A 16573-nucleotide genomic window follows, 5' to 3' on the forward strand; every position below is an offset into this window, starting at 1 on the left:
TGTTGTAAACATTTAGAATCGTGTTAGGTAATGTGTTAAATTGTTAATAGTTTTGTGTATTCTCGTATTGCAATTATGTGTTTGCGTGTTTGCTGTGTATTTGTTGTTATATTATTTATGTATGTTGTGTTGTTGTGTTGTAATGTTAACTGAAATAAATAAAAGCTGGATTATCAGTTTTTTGTTTGAGCTAAAATGTTTTGAGAGATAACCAAAAGGCAGTTTAGACAAATACTGAAAAAGTGAGTATTTAAAGTGGACAAATTATAAAGTACTGCATTTATTTACACACACACACACACACATACACACACACACACACACACACACATATATATATATATATATATATATATATATTCTCTCTCAATATTAGTTTCGAAATGTAATATTTAAAAGGGATTTAGATTTTAAATTAAAAAAATAATTCCTGTTATTCGTTCCTTATTATGGGCATAAGCTTACTATCTCCATGTAGGAAAAGTATTGGAGCTTAATCCACCAAACTGCTCTACTGCGAGTTGGCGGATATGTTCCCTGTTATGAGTAACGATCGCTTTTAGGTATTTATGATAACAACCGGGACTAACGGCTTAACGTGCTCTTCGAAGCACGATAAGGACACAAGGACTGATATCCAAACCAGAAAGGTATATTTCTACAAATAAAAACATCCAACCTGAGCGAAAATCGAAGCCGCAAACTGTCGATGTTTTAAGAGAGTACACCCACCGTTACACCAAAGCGGTTGTAAAGTTATGCTGACAAAAATATTTAGGAAAGGTTATAGATCATTCAAATCAACTGAGTATAAGGCCTTATTTATGCGTATACAAAATTTAATAATTGGATTTTTTTGTGCGATAGTGATGTGCCAATTACGTATTATATTATATTGTATGGTTTAACTTTTTATAGCTATTTTCTAATTTCAAATTGTGTTCACTTTAATTTTTGTACAGTTTTTGTATTTTAAAAGACAAAATAATAATTGAGACTTGTCTAATTTATTGAACATACTGTTTATATAAAAATTGACTTGAGCTAAAGTATTTGGTATCATAATTTTAAATTTGTAAACGCTTCGAAAAGCCGCTCAAATTCTGCAATTATTTTAATAGGTCTTTTGTTAAAGCTGCTCATAAAGATGTCATGGGCTTATATTACTTATTAAATTTAAGAGAAAAATCACTTAGAATTAAAAATTATGAATGGTTAACCATTATGTCATCAAATGATTTCATCCGTTTTTTTATTTGTACATATTAATAACATTAGAAGTGTAAAAGAAAAAAAAAAGAATAATTAAGCCTAGTGCAAATTTTTATCTGTGGTGAAATACTTTAGAAATTTACATTATCAAAATAATGAAATATATTTACTTCAGACGTAATAACCCTGAAATAAGTATCAGTTGTCTAATAGAAATTTGAGGGTTTTATTACTGAATAACATCTATGCATCACACTTACTTATCAAAAATAAATAGAATAACACCTGCTGTTGTCAGATAATAAACCTCGATTATGTGCATGTAAAGTTATCCCCATAATTTTTGTTTTGTTACTTATAAATAAGATGAAGCATCCTAATTAAGCATCGTAATAAGCACCACTAAATATCGAAATTTGGCGAAGTGATACAGTTGGATAAAGTTGGTAAAAGAAGAAAAATACAGAATTCAAAAAATTCAAAATTCAAAATAGTTTATTGATAATAATAAGTTTTAACAAACAAGTCGCAAGGGCCCCTGTACTGGGTGGTGTCCCGTATTACTGGGTACCCCGCTCATCCACCAAGGCTTACAATATTAATCAATATCAGACAAATAATAATTAAAGAAATACAGAAGAGCTTACAATAAAAAATAATTTAATAATTTACCCTGGCATAATGATGAATTTGCTGCGTTGAAACACTTTATTACCACGTGCTTTTCCTTGTGAAGAACACAGGATGCTGTAGAGTGAAGAGTACCTTAAAAAAGAGAACATATGAAATACATGTGAAAATTTACGACTTCGAATCTGGTTCGGTCTGAGCTAATTTCTTGAAAAAACATCAAATAGCTTCACGTAATTTAGTATTGCTTACAAATATATATATTTTATATTTTGCATTGCTTACAAATATATTTTGTAGTTACTGCCGGTTTAGTAAGATTTAAGATATCTAACTATATCATCATCATTACATAGTATATACTCTTCACATCTCTTACATACTACTACTTATATCACATACTTCAATCGATACTTCAATCACATCGACCAGTAATACAACGTAGGTAGGTGAAAAAAAATAGTCAAGTAAATATATTTTCTCAGAGATAACTCAAAAAATATTAATACTTCGAGGAAGTTCAAAAATTTTTTAATGTACGTTCATATTTGAGGCAAAATTACCGCAGACGAAGAGATAACGGCAAGCTTTTTAAGTACATCTTTATACTGTTAAGACTTAAATTTTTTTCGTAAAGTTTTAATGAACAGCTCTAAACTTTTATTTTTATTTTAACCGACTTTAAAAAAAGGAGGAGGTTCTCAATTTGACTATATGTATATGGTAGAATGTATGTTACCTTAGACATTTTTACTGGGTGGACTGCTTTCAATGTTTTTTTTTTAAATCGAAACCTCGCGCTTGTTATGTATTTTTCATTTTTAAATTTGACTGAGATCTGATAATTACCTTTTGAGTTATCTTTTATATTGCGTGCTTAAACTATTTTTTCGTCTACGTAACTACTAACCTATGTTGTATTATTTGTCGATGTAATTGAAGTTAGTCTATTTTTAGTTTAGAAGCCAATACATTTTTTTTTTAAATAACACATTATTAAATACATAATTAAAGTGCTGTGTGGCTACGGCACTAAAGAATTTAGCCACCCCCTCTCTTCCCGTGGGTGTCGTAAGAGGCGACTAAGGGATAACAAGGTTCCACAACCACCTTGGAACTTAAGAAGCCGAACGATGGCGGGATAACCATCCAACTGCTGGCTTTGAAATACACAGGCCGAAGACGGGCAGCAGCGTCTTCGGTGCGACAAAGCCAGTACTGCGGTCACCAACCCGCCTGCCCAGCGTGGTGACTATGGGCAAAACACATAAGTTCACGTTATTTTTGGCGTAAACTTGTGGAGGCCTATGTCCAGCAGTGGACTGTATAGGCTGTATTAATAAAAAAAAAATAATAACATTATTAAAGAAAATTGTGAATTATAACAAGCCGTAACAAGGCTATTTCTGATGTAGAGCAAGAAATAAAAGATTACTATATAACCGTAGCTCAATTTTTGAAAGAATATTTTATATTTGTATGCATAAATAGTTCATTATAATTAAAGTACGTTTAATATTTTCATTTATGAGCGGGAGGTAAATACTTTAGCTGGTATAATATTGTCTGTGACTAATTTTGAAAATATATTTGTATTGTAACAAACGTTTCATATAGTAAGTGATACTTAACATTTCATAGCTGTTCTGTACTTGTACCAAATACACACTTTCAGTTTTATAAAAAAGAAGTTTAAAAAATATTTAAGATCTCTATTGATCGCAGGTTACCACTCTTTAATTAAGTCTTTTTTTCCAGCTAAGCTTTCAACTTGACCTAGATTTTAATTGCTTGCAGTCTCCGTTGCGACTATCGTTAGTTAGCAATTAGAAAGACTAGGGTAAGCCCAAAGTTAATAACGATTTTCTTTATCTTCTACCAAAGCTGGGCTTAGTACTAATTATTATCGACTTATTTCCCTTTCATTAAATGATATTTATTGTAGTTAAAAGTTGCGTTTAATATTCTAGCATTTAAGATTTCGATGTAGATCAGATATTGAAATAATTGCTAAATTTATAACATTAACATTTTAATAAAATTTTGTCACTCTGTTAAAAAAAATATTGTATTTAAATCTATGCTTATATAAAAAACTGTTATTTTTAGGTTTGACATACTATTATAGATATAAAATTGTAAATTTTTTCATTTGTGTCCGTGATTCTTTCTGTATCTTGATCTTGATCACTCTAAAACGTTTGGAATATAATTATAAAGCTGAGTATAATATAAGTTCATACGAGGATATTCGGATATATTTTTTTTCGAGAAAGTTATCACAAGAGAAAACCTGCGTGGCCCATGGAGGACACCCCCTGATCATCCACATTTAGATAAATGTTTATATTTGTTAAGTATCGTCATCTAATATATAAAATTCTCGTGTCGCGGTGTTTGTAGTTAAACTCCTCCGAAACGGCTTGACCGATTCTCATGAAATTTTGTGTGCATATTGGGTAGGTCAGAGAATCGAACAACATCTATTTTCATCCCTCTTAATTATAGGGAAGGGGAGGATTAAGGGGGCTATAACATATATGGCAAAACAACGTTTGCGGGGTCAGCTAGTATACTATAAGTTAAAAAGTCTCGCACGCATGAATTTAGCCTGTAACATCCCACTGCTGGGCTTAGGCAGTTGCTCCCAGTAGCTTTCTCCATGTAGGAGAAGGATTGGAGTTTGCTCCAAGGCGGGTAAAAGTCTATTTATCGAGAACTGTTACGATCTCACAATAAGGGGTAAAATCCTCGTCTGATTTTATTATAAATTAATGCAAAAATCACTACATACCTTACATTTCCTGCATGAATTATATAAGAGAAAATGTGATATTATTAGGATATAGAAATAGGAGATAAAATATTACGAAAAAACATTAAAATACTAATAATAATGATTCCTAAAAGTGGTTTAAAAATAACTTTTTGCTCAATACAAATTTATTTTTATTTATTTATACTTTATTGTACACCACAACTACGTTTTTAAACAATAAACACATTTAAAAATATTTACAGACTGTGAAGTACACTGGGTGGACTTATGGCTATTTAGCCATTTCTTCCAGACAACCCAAAATGTATGATGACTAAAAATTTTAAAGCGAATACGTTCATTCCTTTTTTAAAATTAGATTTGCACATTAAGTGCACATTTTAGATTTTATTGAAGTATTTTTTAGGATTGGTAGTCTAGTTTTGGGAGGTATAGCCGGAAAAAAAATTACAGACGGATAAAAAAACTAATCAATGATTATTTTTCTAAACATTTCTTGTTTACCGACCTCTAAATTTTATGTTTATGATGGCTGGAGGACTTATTTAACTTATAAAACATAATTAAGAGTTAATACTTATATCAGTAGGTCAGGAAGAAACGACAACATTTGTAGGTAAAAATTAAAATACACGTAATGTACTGAGCACAAATTTATTTTACAAAAACTGTTAAATATCTACATCTAATTAAGTTAAAGATACGGACTAGAGTATATATTTTTAATTAAGTTGTGCTTGATGCACTAAGTAGGTATTACTCGTAACTGATATATTGTAATATTTCTGTAAGGTACCGCTTTTTTTCTCATCAGGCTACACAGTTTTATTTTTAATAATTGGAAAATACCTAAATTATTTTAGTATTTAATTTTTAGTTACAGCTTAAACTTGTTTTGACTTATCTGTATTGTTCGTAGATTTAACGGCTGTTTTTTAAAGCACCAAAAATAAGTCTGTATTATTTATACGTATAATTTTTTTTATAAATAAATAAATATATTATAATAAATTATAATAATTCAATAATTAAAATAAAACTGTAGTTTAGAAAAATCGCATTAAAATATAAAGAAATCTTACATTATAATTACGTTAATGGATTAAATGCGTAATAAAATATAAAAACGCTATTGAGAAGACCTTAAAAATTGACAAAAAAAAAACAAAAATTAATAACATTATTATTAAAGAAGCTTTGTAGTGTTTCGAAGTAAATTTTATAACAATTTATTACTGTATTGTAAAAATTACCTTCGTTTTTTACATTTAAATGTTTCATTAAAATAAAACCTAGACTTAAGCATATGTAATACTGCTGTGTAAACATTATACACGTACTGTACATGTTATATACGTACTGTAATCATGCTAAAACAATTTCGCAAATGAAAATACTTCAGAGTTCCCGTTTTAACAAGAAACTTGTAACATGGCCTCGTAAAAACGTTTCGTATATTTATAGCTTCGCTTTTTTGTTAATTAACGTATGTGGTAGCGTTTTGTTTTTGCAGACTTTTTAGGGTACTACATATATATCTAATGTATTCTGCACCAAATTATATATTGCTGTAACAGATTTGCTAGATAGGATCCAGAGGAAGCAGATTATCCATTCCAGATGCAACGTTAATGGTGACCACAATTGTCACATATAAAGGACAGAGGTAGGTAGGTACTTCAGAAATAAGCAAGATCTAAAATAGAAGCGACAGAAGCCTATTACAAATACTTCTACGAAATTATTTTCTATGATGTGTGATATATTGTTATTGCAATTTGAACTACAACACTAAATTTAAATTAATTTAGAATATACTTTGAATTATGAGTTATTTTTGATTGATAGGTTCGTTGGCTTTCAGTTCTGCCAGGGAGGAACGGTTGGTTTCTCAAATTTCAGGAAAGTGGAGAGGGCGTGAAGGAGATTGATCGGTGTGATTGAGATATTATTTTTTAAATTAAACATATTCATTTGTTAAGTATATTCTGAGGTTTTCTTTACCTTTACTTTACAATAAATAAATCTAATACTAATTAGTCTTATTTTAAGTTTAATAATACGCATATTTGAAATGTGAACATCGATTTTAGAAAACGCTATCGTAGATTTCGATTAGATAGCGCAGGAAAGTTAGCTAATCTAATTTGATCAGTCAATTCAGGACGTTAATTTCCGGCCATACTCAGGCTAATTTACAAATGTAGGCCATATCTCAAAAGTACTATCACCGAATTCTCAAATTGTAAATGTCAAAGCCACACCTATAGATAAGTTCGTAACTGAACGTTTTATTACTGCTATAAGGTAATGATATTATTTTGTTGATTATGTATTTATAAAGAGATTTTTTTTTAATTTTTTTTAATATTCATTTAATTTTATTTTAGGGAGTAGGTACACACATGTGTCTCCCGTTTTCGCCCATTATTGTTCAAGTATTAAGTAATAAAATGAATTTATACATTAAGATATGAGAATACGATATAAAACTATACGTATTAAACGTACCTCGGGAGACATTATTTTTTGTTAAAAAGAGAGAAGATAAAGTAAAACTAAGTTATTTGTAAAAATATTCTAGACTTGATTAAAAACTTTAACAACGTTATTTTTTACAATCCATCTATACTAATATTATAAAGCTGAAGACAGTTTGTTTGATTGTATGGGCTTATCTCTACTTTTTGAATTGAAATTCTTTTGTTTTAGATCCATTGGAGGCATGATGAAGGCTATATAATATTTTAGTAGATTTTTATCTTAAATTAATGCGGGTCAAACCGCGGGGTACGGCTAATATAACAAAAATTGATTTAAAAATTTAACAGGACTATGTACAAAAGACATAAAATATTTAATTTATACTTTGGTGAGTGAAAGCAAAACAGATAGCTGAGTGGCCACAAAATCCTCAAAGCTTGTTATTTTCATACTTGGCCAGTTTTCTCATAAGACCGAGCTTGCACCATTATTACGTGAAGCGAGCGAAGCAAAATCCGTCCGAAGGTGCAAAATTATTGTCTTTGAAACGCTCATAAAATATATCTGTACTTCAACTATATTTTTAAGAGAAATAGTATATAAAACTGGTGACGGTACCTGTGAATCACAGGAGTTATATAATGTTTAGATATTTATCTAGTTGAGAATTTCTTGTAATACTGAAAATAAATGTTGGAAGGGTAAAATTAAATTTGTTACTCAGCAGAACATTGTGATGTGTGTGTTTTATACAGTTTTATACATACAAAATATTTATTTCATACAAGATTATTTTCTATTATATACGTAATAAAATATAAAGTTAAGTAACATTTTAAACAAAATATTACTTTTGTATTATATTACAACTATTTTACATCTATAATATAAAAATGAGTCGCTGAATGTGTTGCTAAGCGCAAAACTCGAGAACGGTTGGACCGATTTCGCTAATTCTTTTTTTTAAATATTCCTTGAAGTACGAGGATGGTTCTTACGGAGAGAAAAATTAAAAAAAAAATTAAATTTCCTGAAAAAGTCTAAAAACAATACTTTTCTATACTCCCATACAAAAGATTTGTGATAATACTGTTACGTGTTAGGGTTCGAAGGATTTGGAGAGAAAGACCTGCTGACTCTTTTCAAGACTTTATTCACAAGCACTAGGTCCAACACAAAGCACTAGGTTCAAACACTAAGCACTAAGTTCAAACACTAAGCACTCACAATGTCCTCAGTCGTAGCCAATGTCGTAGGTTTCGCCGGTACCACTCTTAATCACTAGTTTTCACTCTTGAAGTCGCCTCGAAGATCGCTCAAACTGAACTGTACTCGCTCGCCTCCCTGCGGCTATTTATATCGGCCGACACGAGGCCCAGACCATTCTGGAAAGCTCGCGCATGTGCCCGGTTTTCGAGACTGTACTTCTACAAAGTTCCACAGTAGTTCCTCTAACGCCATCTAGTATTGAGTAGAGAGTTTCATGCGGTCTCTGTCTTTGTGTGGTTTCAATGGTTGCCGCTAGATGGCGCTAGTTTCTTCGAGTGTTCGTAACACTACTCCCCTCTTAGAGATGCTCGTCCCGAGCATCGTTGTTACTGCCATGGTAACGCGCCAAACGGTCTAGGTGTACCACTTTGAATGCCCCTCTTGGTTGCTTTTGAATCCTGTAAGTCACATCATTCAGTCGGGTAACCACTTTGTATGGACCGTCCCACTTGGTCTGCAACTTTGGAGATTTCCCTTTCCGGCGGGTTGGGTTATGCAGCCACACCAGTGACCCTTCCTTGAAGCCGCTCGTGTTCGATTTCCGGTCGTATCGGGTTTTCATGTTCTCGCTTGAATGTAACCCATTTTCCCGAACCAAGGCATGTATATAGCGCATTTTTTCCCTTAAATCGCTGACATAGTCTTGTACGGTATTTGGTCCCTCCGGTGCCCCTCCAGTCAATAGGTCTACTGGTATTCGTAATTCTCTACCGTAATTGACATACGCCGGGGTAGCTTTTATGCTCTCATGCTCGGTGGTTCGGTACGACAGAAGGAAGAGCGGTATATACTTGTCCCAATCTTTTTGTTTGTCGTCTACCAATTTCGCCAAATGCCTCTCAAGGGTCTGGTTAAATCTCTCAACCATTCCATCAGACTGTGGATGGTACGCGGTGGTCCTCGTCTTATGCATGCCCAAAATTCTGCACACTTCCTGGAATACTTGCGATTCGAAGTTCCTGCCCTGATCGGAATGGATTTCTAGAGGCACGCCAAAACGACATATCACTTCTTCGACTAACTTAGAAGCGACTGTTGTAGCTTCTTGGTTTGGTATGGCGAACACTTCGGGCCATTTGGTGAAGTAGTCCATGACGACCATAAAATACTTGTTTCCCGATTCCGTTACAGGAAATGGCCCCGCTACGTCAACTGCAATTCGTTCCCACGGTACACCGACGTTAAACAACCGCAGATTCCCACGGCTCCTGGTCTGTGGTCCTTTTACAGCAGCGCAAGTAGTACATTTGCGGCACCAATCCTGTACATCATCTCGACAATGCAACCAGTAGAATCGTTCTCGCACTTTTGTTAACGTCCTCTTGACACCTAGATGACCTCCTGATACGCCATCATGTATTTCACGGAGAACATCTGGTACTCTCGTTCTTGGGACAATTATCTGAAGGTGGAACTCTCTGCCGTTAGTCTTCTCCCATTTCCGGTAGAGTATTCCGTTTTGAAGTATCAGACTGTCCCATTGAGCCCAGTACGCCTTAGTGACAGCGCCAGTGGGTGCAACCTCACTCCAGATTGGTTTTACGTCACCCCGTTTCTTCCATGTAATGATGTGCCGAAGGTCGTAATCTCTTTCTTGAGCTTCCCTCATAGCATCATTCTCCCAGACACCCAAAGGACTTGTTCTCGTTAGCTTTAATGCTACTTCATTAGATTCCCGCTTAACACAATGTTTGCAGACTTCCGAACACTGCCTTCGTGAGAGTGCATCGGCATTCCCATGCATCTTTCCGCTGCGGTGTTTCGTCTTGAAGTCATACTCCTGATCCCAGGCAGGGGGCGAAGCCCCTTGCTTCTTCAGCTCCTCTATTTGTTCCTCGATCCTTTTCATCCTTGCTATCTGGGTCTTCTTCTGCGGACAGTTGAGCTGAAGATGGCCCCTCTCGCCGCACTTGTAGCACATGACTCTAGAACTTTTCTTCGTAGGAGCCTTAACCTCCTTGACTTCCTCAGAGACCTCGCGGATCTTATGGGTCTGCCGTATGTCATGGCGAACAGCCTCAACCTCCAAAGCATGCGCCAATGCTTCCTTTAACGAGGTATGGTGACGAAGCCTCACTGCAGCTCTGACCTCCAGGTCTTTGATTCCGTCGACAAATGCTTGAACAATATTCGTGTCTACCATCTTGGTGTCGGCTCCTGGGTGTGCCTTCCTGACGAGTTTCTCAATTTCCAACGCCCATTGTTGTAGTCCTTCTCCTGGGCGTTGAACTCTGTCACGCAGTTGGGCACGGAACACGTGCTCCAGATGTCTATCCCCGTATCGGGATTCAAGTGCCTCCATCAAGTCTTGGAACCCATTTTCCGTATGTGGCAGTGCTTCCAGAACCGACAAAGCTTGCCCCCTGAGCGCAACAGTGAGAGCGGTTAGGCATTGTTCTTCCGTCCATTCGTTGGCAGTAGCAACAGTCTGGAATTGTCGACGATAAGCGTTCCACGAAGTAGTGCCGTCGTATGGAGGCACTTTCACTTTTGCTCCTTGCCCCACTCCGGTAGTTCCACTAGACATCGCGATTCTCATGGTTTCAAGGCGTACTACTCTCTTCTGTAGTTCAGCGAGGCCGGTTTTCACATTTTCAAGATCCAATCCTAACCCGGTAACTCGTTTTTCCACTACGTCGACGTCTTTTCGAAGCTTAGTCACCGCGTCGCTAACGTCTTTTATAGCCCAAAGCGTTTTTTCTTGGAGCTCTTTTTGTTGCTCTTGTAATTCTTGCAAAGCACCACGAATTTCAGCCTTTTGTTGCTCTTGTGATTCTTGCAATTTTAAACTTGTTTGCTCTTGCGATTCTTGCAATTTTAAACTTGTTTGCTCTTGCGATTCTAGCAAAGCACGAATTTCAGCCTTTTGTTGCTCTTGTGATTCTTGCAAAGCACCACGAATTTCAGCCTTTTGCAGCTCCATTAATTTAATTAAACTTGCTAATTGAAGAGCCACTTGAGAGTCTGTAGAAGCTACGGTGTCGCTGGTGGACGTGGTAAGGTAGGCGGATCCAGTGGGCGGAGCTTGAGACAAAGTGGGCGGGGCCTGACCCTGAGTGGGCGGGGCCTGAGCCTGAGTGGGCGGGGCCTGAGTCTTAGTGGGCGGGGCCTGAGCCCGAGTGGGCGGGGCCTGAGCCCGAGTGGGCGGGGCCAGGGGGGGCGTGGTCAGTGGGCGGGGCATGGTAGATGGGGTCAGTGGGCAGGGCTTGGTCCATGGTGGGCGGAGCTTGGTCCCCAGTAGGTGTGGCCTCCGCAGCTCGTTGTGCCCTTGTCCTGACGCCCTTGAAGTCCTTGGAGTCTTCTCTCGGAGTCAATGGCATCTCCAAATCCCACTTCTGACACCAGTTGTTACGTGTTAGGGTTCGAAGGATTTGGAGAGAAAGACCTGCTGACTCTTTTCAAGACTTTATTCACAAGCACTAGGTCCAACACAAAGCACTAGGTTCAAACACTAAGCACTAAGTTCAAACACTAAGCACTCACAATGTCCTCAGTCGTAGCCAATGTCGTAGGTTTCGCCGGTACCACTCTTAATCACTAGTTTTCACTCTTGAAGTCGCCTCGAAGATCGCTCAAACTGAACTGTACTCGCTCGCCTCCCTGCGGCTATTTATATCGGCCGACACGAGGCCCAGACCATTCTGGAAAGCTCGCGCATGTGCCCGGTTTTCGAGACTGTACTTCTACAAAGTTCCACAGTAGTTCCTCTAACGCCATCTAGTATTGAGTAGAGAGTTTCATGCGGTCTCTGTCTTTGTGTGGTTTCAATGGTTGCCGCTAGATGGCGCTAGTTTCTTCGAGTGTTCGTAACAATACTTAAAAGTCACTGTTAAGCGATACGAAGTTCGCCGGGTCAGCTAATTTTATATAAATTCCGATATTGATATATATACATATTTAATTATTGTTAAAAACTTCGATTTTTCGCTTGATATTATTACAGTACAGAGTAAATGATTTTCTGTTTCATATTGTACGCCTTCCTCTCAGTGATAAAAATGAAAATGGAATGACAGTGGCCTGCTGGACGTAAGTAGTAGTAACGTTTTTTTTTACGTGGGGAAAATCCATCATGGATACCCTGCAGCGCGGGGGCGCCAGAAGGTTATGTCAGACTCCTACTGACTAAAAACCACCACGTGTGAGCAGTCATCCGCCTGGGTGGGGCGAGATGGGGTCGCGCTGGTCGCGTGGTTTTTTTAGTCAGTTTGAGTCTGACATAACCCTCTGGCGCCCCCGTGACGGAGAGTATCCATAATGGTAAAAAAGGGTAAGCCATAATACCCGATTTCTCGCTTTACCCATCTAGCCACTGCCAGCTGCCCTGCCGTATAACGCAAATTTTGCATATATATATAATCATTCAAACAAGTATTACGATAAAAGGGATCGTTCCCGTTTTATAATTTAGTTGAATAAATTCTGAATATTTATTTAATTTTCTTTGAAGTACATGATATAATTAAACAGTCAATACACGGTTAAAGGAAAACCCCCGCATCTGCCCGGAGATATGTTTAAATATTCCAAATCAAAATAAAAATTATACTGAATGAAAAATTATGAAAGCACCTTTTTTTTTTTCTTACGTACATGTGTATGCTTACTAATATCTACGTGATTTTTGGTCTCACATGTCTAATTCAATATGTTTCATAGCGCATATGGTAAGTAGTATATACAGATAGGACGAATACAAAAGGAATCAAAATCAAAATCAAAAATAGCTTTATTCAAATAGGCTCCAAGAGCACCTTCGAAGCGTCATTTTACAAATTAAAACTGCATTAGACTGCATATTATCAACGACGTTGCACAAAGTTTCGAAGGACTACCGTATTAATATATTTTAAATGTACAGCACAAAATGTTTGATATTGTTTCTATTTATTTCGCTGACTTTGTGTGCATATTGAATTCTTATCTTGATCCAGCTTTTTCAGTTGATTTTCTATTAGTTGTTCTTCACGCAGGCGGGCTTTTTGTTTTTTTTTTTTTAATTATTATTTTATTTGTGTCTTTTTAGTCAGACAAATTACGTAATCGGTTCAATTCATTAAAACAGTTTACATCATGTGTTTGATTAAGTAATTTTTTTAGGGTCAAGAGAACTGATAGCAAGCCCGGAGAAAGATCTCACTCTGCTCAAAGCAACGTAGGCCTGATCTTTAGCAAATAGGTGACTGCTTAAGTCAACAACTATTAGTTTTAATATAATGAAATTATTATTAAAATTATTTGTTTGTATTTGGTATTATGTATTTGTTATTGATGTTATTAATGTAATTGTAAATTGGTGTGACATTAATTAATTTTTATTTGTAATTTTAATTGTATGTTTTTTTTTAACCATTGAATTTTATTAGAAAGGCTACACCCCGAAGTTGATCGTCGCCTAGGAAGGCGAGTTTGGCATGGCATAGGCGTGGGAAAGAGCAAAGTCCACATTTTTTAAACTTTAATATTGTATTTCTTTATTAGTATTACGGTAATAATAATCATGATATACCTTTTTAAAATCCTTGTATTGTGCCCTTCAATTTGATACCTATATTGTAGTATTCGAGAAAAAATTTTTTTTTTCAATTAATACAATGGCTTCGCGCAGCCGCCATGTTTGATTTTTTTTTAATGTCACCTATCTAAGAACACTTATGGCCAGTTTCAATACTCTATCTATCTCTAAATTTGCTTACTAGAGATAGAATTTTGACGTTAACTCCATATAAATTGTGTCAAAAATCTATCGCTAGTAAGCAAATTTAGAGATAGATAGAGTATTGAAACTGGCCATTAGGCAGCTAAGACGAACCTAACTATACCTCAATTATGTAAATCCGTTCAGTGGTTCTGGAAATATGAGGTAGTAAAGAATATTACATACAAACATACATACATACATACATACATACATACAAGATACGCGCGAAAAACATAACCCTTCCTTGGCAGTCGGGTAATAATTAGTCAACTAGAAGCTATAGTTTAGTTACAACTCAACTTTAATTGAACATACAGGATTTTGAAATAGCGTATCGTGTAAATAAAAAAGGGAATGTACTTGTTTTTGCGAGAGTTTCCTCCAATTTCAATAAATCCCATTAGTTCAAATTCTGATGTTTGATATGAGGGGTCTCTCTTGAAATGAAATGATTTTTTTTATTTCAAAATGGACAAAAAAAATTAAAAAAGGTAAAAGTTCGTTTACGGTACAAAAAAAAAACGTCGAAAAAAAAAAACACATTAACATAAACCGGTTTAGTTTTCGAAATCGGTTAGAAGGATTAAGTAATAAACAATATATAATGTTGTCAAATAGTGATAAAACATTTTTTCGTGATAAATTTTTTGACATTGTACTTAATATATTAATAATTTTTGGTAATTTTTGGATTTTTTTTTCAAAGAACTGCATGAAATGTGGTAAAATTTTGAGGATGTATTTATACATAGTTAATTAATATAAATTGTATTTTTAAATGAAAAAATTAAATTTTAGCATGTTATTCGCTATTTCCCAAGTTACTTAAAAAAAGTCCTACACTGCTGCAGCGATTCCGGTCTTCACCGTGGTTTAAAACAAATAAATAAAAAATATTATTGTTATGTGAGACACTAACATGGAATAAAACAATTGAAATTTAACAAAATGCACTTTAAAAAAAGGTTTCAATTTCGTTCTAAAATGAGATGATTTTTGGCCCGCCAAAAGTATATTTTTGATACAGTCGAAAATATGAAGGGAATATAATAACCATTCAAACCTTCCTTGAACAGATAAATATGTATATAAAAATAAGCAGAAAAAAATCAAAGCGATCGGATGACTTGTCTTCGAGTTACAACAGCAGCTAATTTGAAAAACGTAGTTCTGAGAAAAACGCGTTTGTAGATAAAATTATTGATTTAATTGTTTTCAATAGATCAAATGATACTTACTGCTAATCTGCTATTTCAGGCCCATATAATTCACCTTCATCGTCTTGCTACGATTCAGCCTGTACCATCCTACTGCTGGGCATTGGCCCCTATCTCCATGTAGGAGAGAATTTGGAGATTAATGCACTACGCTGCGGGTTGGCGGATATATTCCCTACAATGAGTAACGATCGCTATCAGGTGCACATGATAACAACCGGGACCGACAGCATAACGTGCTGTCCGAGGTACGGTGGGAAGACCCACAAGAACTTTCTACTAGTTACATTAAAAACAAAAAAGAAAACTGAATAATAACAATAATTGCGTTAATCATAATATTTTTTTCTGAACTTTATTAGCAAAGGTATATTTCTAACACCTGAGCGGCTAAACTTTAGAAGTTTGTAGCACAAAAACTATTTGAAATATTCATTTAAAGTTTTATTTTCATATTTTTATTGACTATCGAAATATGCAAAACAAAAAAAAAACTTTTTTTTTTAAATTTCACAACAGGTGTTCCCTTTAAATAATCCGCAAGGGTACTTGTGTCTATTCTTCATTTGAACATTAATAGAATACGACATGTTTTATTTTAAAACATAAAATACGCAAAACCACAAGAGACATTATATTTTAACTGTTTGCATTCCTACCTCACTTGAATAAGATTACATTTGCAAATATTTCCCTATAGACTCTTCAATAAAGTTGTCTTTACGTTTCAAACTAGATTAAGCAATTTTCTAAAAGGACCCTTTTGCTGCAATATCTACTTTCTTACAACAAAACACTAAAGTTTTTCAATTAATTTCATTCTTACATGTGGTTATTCTCGAAACATTTATCAGCAGTAGATAAGTTTTAAAGGCACACAGACTTAACTACACTCATTAATGTTTCCGTAATTAAATTAGTATACAATGTTGGCAACTTTTTAATTATACCTTAATATCTGACTCAGCGGTGTCATTGTACTGCCATTTTTCTCGTAAGTAAAGCATTTCTTTAGATTTCATATTTCATTATAAAATATCCAATTTGGTGCAGGCTTCGTTAGTTACATGCATGAATAAATTTAAGGGATTAATTTTAATTTTTTTTTTGAGATTTGTATTTGAATATTAGCAAAATTTATAAAATCCGCTTTATTTTACCACAACTTCATATTTATAAGACATTAAAATAATATAAAATTTATTTCAATTTTTCTAGTATATTCAAAGAAGTCGTTATTATAAATTATTGGACTCATCAGTTTGCAAAGTCATGCGTCGC

The sequence above is a fragment of the Melitaea cinxia genome, chromosome 17, assembly GCF_905220565.1.
Source record: "Melitaea cinxia chromosome 17, ilMelCinx1.1, whole genome shotgun sequence".
In the NCBI taxonomy this organism is placed as follows: domain Eukaryota; kingdom Metazoa; phylum Arthropoda; class Insecta; order Lepidoptera; family Nymphalidae; genus Melitaea; species Melitaea cinxia.